Here is a 6,000-nt window from a genome sequence, read left to right as displayed (position 1 = left end):
TAAATACATCTTAAAAAAAAAAAAAAAAAAGAATGGTTGGAGGGTAGGCGCCTCAGTGATCCAACAGCCACTGGTCAGGCATCTCTCCTGAGAGCCCAGACTAGCTGGCGGGAACAAAAATCAAAATTTTTGAAAACTTGTCCCAGGACAAGTTTGCTGACTGTGAATTACTTGCATCAAGAATTAGAGGGAAAGGGGCCTTCCTGGTGGTGCAGGAGTTAAGTCTCACCTGTCAAGCCATTGCCAGCCACTGTGGCCTGAGTTTCACCCCAGGCCAGGCAGCTGACCCACATGGCACGGCAGACTTCTCCTGTCTCGTCCGCTGCTCCCCTCAGCAGTGTATTTCAGTTAGTCTGCCTGTTGCTTATATAGATCACTTGGACATATTTCTTAACCACCAAAACCAAAAGCCCAAACGGGAAGTAGAGGTAGTGTGGGGAATAGTTCACACAGGGCAACATTCCCGGTGTTCACCAAGTTTAAGTCAGCCCACACCCGTTGGGACAAAGCACTTGGCTATAGTAAAATGAGCTGTGTCTACAAATGCTGGTGGGGTTTCTAAGCCAGACACAATTACCATTCATTACTGGCCTGTAAAGGGTGCCAAGTCCCTGGGGTGGGACTGAGCCACAGTGTGTTCTCCTGTTTTCCCATCAGATGGGAGCACATCAGAGTTTGCAAACAGTAAAAAGTGCACTCTAAGTGTGAGAGTGAAAAAATGACACGGCCACACATTTGGAAGGCCATGTGCATGGTGTCAGGTAGCTTATAGAGACGTGCTCAAGAAGACATGGATGCCTTTGCACACGTGTGGTTGTGAAAAAAATAAAAGACCACAGACTCAGACTTGAAAATAAGGCTTGATCAGTTGTAAGAATCTGCATTCAAGGAAACTGAGCAGCCAGTACCCCCAGTGTGTCTGCTCAAAATTACAGGTTGACTCTTAAATACAGGTACCTCCTAACAATAAGATTTGTCTGTAGTCAATGAGGGAGGAGGTCTTGTAACATATCAGGTATGAAGAAGAAACCTTGATACACAGAGGAGGACAGGCCTTACAACTGTTAGTAAAAAGATTACTATTGTCAATAACATTTGAAAGGACTCCTGGCGCTTTTCCAGTAAGACAAAGCATCTAGCATATTGTCAACACTTGGTATTGTCCAATGCTAGGAGCTGGGTTCTTCGCTTTATTCCTCTTTGGTATGTACAAACCACACAGTTATTCCTAGCAGGATCTTGTCCTGATTGGTGAAGGACAATCCTGGCTTAAGTCTGTTGTTCCAGACTAATTATTATGTCCTTTCATTTTCAAATACGCCCTGCTTTGGACAGTAAATTATATGGTCACCTTATGTGTGCCTGTATATTCATGAAGTTATTCATAGTCTTCTAGGAATTTGGAATTTTTCTATCACTAAAAGATGAGGGAGGGTATGGTGGGACTCGGGGAAGGTGGATCCTTCTGCAGTGGGTGGTGACATGGGCCTCTGGTGACAAACCCTCAGACTCCAAATAGATTTCAGAGTCTCATGAGGTCTCAGTAGCTGTGAGCACCGTGGCCACACCTAAGCTTTTCAGTTTATTGTACAGAGACAGTATTCTATTAGAAATTGTAAGCCTAAAGAATTGTATTTACCTTTAAGGGGTCTTTGATCCCCTTTATAAACTTAAATATCTTAAATCATTTTTACACATAAAATTTTATTTCCTTTTTAGATATTCCCCTAGGTACTAAATAATTATTACCAATCTAATAAGTTAAACTTATAAATTTAGTGAGCAGAGCGATTTATGCTGTTTTACTGCTACGTGTAAATAGCAAGATTTCAGCCTGAAGTCATAAGTCTTAAGTTACACATTTTAGATATCAGGTACTCACTCTGATGGGTCAACATTTTCTTCTACAAGTGCATAAATTACCAAATATTTGCAGACTTTCTTAATACAAAAATGTTAGTATTTTAGTTTCGGTTTTTTAAAGTATCTGCTCAATTCTGGTTGGGGAGGAAGGGTGGACATGGTGATTAAAAAAAAAATTTCAAAAAGCTCTTTGAGGAGTGGCAAAATACACATCTGCACAGGGTCACAGTGTTTGTCCAGTAAGATATCAAGAATGTAGCCTTTTTCTCAACTCACATGCTTCACTCCGAGTGTGGCAAGTGTACAGTAAAGTGCATACCGTGGTTTCTGGCTGGAAGTTGCTTGGAAGTCATCACTCCCTCCTAACAGTAAGTAAAAAGCCAAACAGATTGAAAAACCAACAACTCTTCTGGGATTCATGCAAGAAAGGACCCAAGACATATCACTGCTCCCAAGATAGGAATGAGAAAGACAAAACAGGAGGGATCACACTCCTTGATTCAAAAGCTATTATGAAGGTAAGAGCAAGCAAGACAGTGCTTTGTGGTGCTTGCATGGGGTAGACACAGACCAGCTGAATAGAGTTGAAAGTTCATTTGAAAAACGTGTCTATGGTTAATTGATGTTTGATTCATGGTGTTTACATAGTTTAATGGGGGAAATAGTGTTTTATTGTCTTTCTTCCTTTTTTAAGTAAATGGTCATTTTATTTAATATAACAATTCTTCAATGCTCACTATAACTTCAGAGTGCATTTCTGAAGATGCTTTTTTCTTATTTTTACTTTTATTGCTCCCATTCTACAGATGGGGAATCTGAGGCTCAAAAAGGTTAGGGTCACACACTAGGAGAATGCAGAGTCAGGATTTGAACCCAGGTCATCTGAGTCACAATCCTGTTCTTAATCACTATACTACACCCCAGCCTGCCTTGAAAAAGTGTTTTCAACAGATGATTCTTGGACAAGTGGATATCCATATGAAAAATAACTATCTCACACATATATAAAATTTAACTCAAAATGAATCAAAGATTTACATGTGAGAGCTAAAACTATAAACCTCTTAGAAGAAAATATTACAAACCTTCATGACCTTGGATCTGGCAATCCATAGATATGACACCAAAGCATGAGCAACAAATAAAAATAAATTTGACTTCATTGTAAGTTTGTGCTTCCAAGAACACTGTCAAAGTGAAATGATGACATGGAATGGGAGAAATATTTGCAAATCATCTCTGATAAGGGACTTGTATTTGGAATATATTTTATTTTATTTTTTTTAAAGATTTATTTGTTTATTGGTACAAGAGCTGGGGTATAGGCCAGAGGTATGGGGGTGGGGGGCGGTGAGAGGATTCACCAGAGACAGAGTAGGGAACAGAACAGGCAGATTGACCGAAGTACACTGCTGAGGGGAGCAGCAGGCAAGTCAGGCGAGGTCTGCTGTGCCATGTGGGTTGCTCCCTGGCCGGCTGGGGATGAAACTCGTGCTGCAGAGGGTGTGGATTGCTTCATAGTGCAGTGCTTAACCCCTTGCGCCATGAGGGAGGCCCTTGGAATATATTTTTAAAACTTATGTAGCAGTACTAAAAAATAATCTGATTAAAAAATGGACCAAAAAAATCTGAATAGACCTTTATGCAAAGATGATACAAATGGCCGAAAGAACATGAAAAGAAGGTTAAAATTATTAGTCAGTGGAAGCTGCAAATCAAAAATCACATGAGATTTACTTCACCTCCACGAAGATGACTAGAATGAAAAGAGTAAGCACTAGTAAGAATGTGTAAAGTTAGAACCCTCATGCACTGCTGGTGGCAATGTAAAATGGTTTAACTACTCTGGAGAACAGTCTGACAGCATCTCAAAAGCTAAACAAGTAGTTATAATAAGACCCAGTAATTCCACTCTTAGGGATATTCCTAAAAGAAATGAAAACATATGTCTACACAAGCGTTTGTATATGAATGGTTATAACAACAATATTCATAATAGTCAAAAGGTGGAAATTCAAATATTCACCATTTGGATGAATAGATAAACAAAATATGGTGTATCCATCCATGGACTATCAACCATAAAAGGATTGAAATGTTGATAGATGCTGTAACACAGCTAAGGAATACAATATCCAGAAAGCAAGAATGTACTCAAAAAAAAAAAAAAAAAGGTGATTGGGCCAAATGATCCAGCAATCTCACTTCTGGGTATATATCTAAAAGGTTTGAAAGAAGGTTCTTGAGGAAATACTTGCACACCAGTGTTCATAGCAGCAGCATTCATAAAGGTAGCAGGTAGCTAAAAGGTAGAAGGAACCCATATGTCCAATGACGGATGCATAAACACAATGTAAAACATGCATGCAATGGACTACTACGCAACCTTAAAAATTAAATTCTGTCACCCCATGCAACCTGGATGAACCTTGAAGACATGCTAATTGAATTAGACAGTCACAAAAGGACAAATACTACTAGGTGACAAGACAAATACCCCACTTATATGAGGTATCTAAAATATAATTCCAGAGAGGTAGAAAATAGAATGGTAGGTTCTAAGTACTGGGGGATGGACAAGAGGAGTTTTTCGTGGGTGTAGGGTTTCAGTTCAGCCGGATGAAAAAGTTCTGGAGATCAGTTTCACAACAATATAAATATACTTACACTACTGAACTATACACTTGAAAATAGTTAAGATGGCAAATTTTATTATTTGTCTTACCAAAGTAAAGACAGATTTATCATAAAAATCTACCATTTACTGGGCCACAAAACAAGATTCAAAAAATTCCAAAGCATCAATATTGCATGGACCTTATTCTCTGCCCACATTACAATTAAATTAGAAATAAATAAACCACGACATCAATAGACCCATATATTTAAAAACTGTTTTAAGCTGTTGAATAACTTAACCATTAAAGAGAAAAATACAAGTAAGTTGTCATGTGTTTGTACAAAATATAAACCTGTTAGTACAAAATATGAAATTGTGGTAGTTAGCTAATGTCACATTTAGGGTTAAGTATATAATCTTGCTTTTAAAACAAAACAAGAAAATTTATTTTTTTTTAAGATTTATTTATTTACGCATACAAGAGCTGGGGCACAGGCCAGAGATGTGGGAGGTGAGAGGATTCACCAGAGATAGAGTGGGGAACAGAAGCGGCAGATTGACTTAAGTACACTGCTGAGGCGAGCAGCGGTTGAGTCAGGAGAGGTCTGCTGCACCATGTGGGTTGCTCCCTGGCCAGCCGGGGATCGAACTTATGTTGCAAAGGCTGCAGATTGCTTCATAGTGTGGTGCTTAACCCCTTGCACCACCAGGGAGGCCCAAAACAAGAAATTTTAAATCATAAAGTAGAGAGAGAGAGACATGGTGGATAAACATGTGACTGACCAGAATCTGCAGCAATGTCAGGTTGTATTATCTGTGAGCATAAGTAATTTGTGTTTGCATTTTCCTCTCTCCTTGACACCATATTTTGGAAAATATGGTAGTAAGTACTCTTATTACTCATGGCAATGTGTCTATCTTTGTATACTTTCAATAGGGAATTTGTCTTTCTTAAAATAGAGAATGGAAACGTGGTTCATTACCAATGATTCGATTGGAATGTCTTTTAGGAGCTGAAATTGAGCAGAGCCGAGAAGAGGAGAGGCTGCCACATTGCCCGTAGGGCAATTGCCTGCCCAGGGCCAGCTATGGGGTGACTCAGCAGGTTTGGTCAAGACTTAAGAATTTGCATTTCTAACAAGAACCCAGATGCATGAGAACCAAACTACTGCTCTGAGCAAACAGCTCCCATTTCTTCAGCTGTCAGCCCATGATGTATTCACACCACACATCCTAATCAGGAGCCATGACCTTGCTTGGAGAGTGAGAGCTTTCAACCCCCAGAGCAGCAGCTTTAAACTAAAAATGTCAGGAAGGTAAACCATCCTCTGCTTCTCTCCTTTTTGTCTCTGCCTTGTTTGGTCTTCTCTGCTGCACAAAGCCCTGGGTCCTGGGATGGTTTCTGGCCACAGCACTACCCAAAAAGGCCTCCAGGTGGCGCGTTAAGCTAATCTGTGGCTGCTTGTTTTAAAGGCGGGGAAGCTGACCTAGCCTGGGTGAACAGCAAATTCCAGAAA

This window comes from Talpa occidentalis, unplaced genomic scaffold, assembly GCF_014898055.3.
Source record: "Talpa occidentalis isolate TD23 unplaced genomic scaffold, MPIMG_talOcc4v2.1 talOcc4.5, whole genome shotgun sequence".
Lineage (NCBI taxonomy): Eukaryota > Metazoa > Chordata > Mammalia > Eulipotyphla > Talpidae > Talpa > Talpa occidentalis.
The sequence above is the reverse complement of the archived record's forward strand: the minus strand, read 5'-3'. Positions refer to the sequence as shown.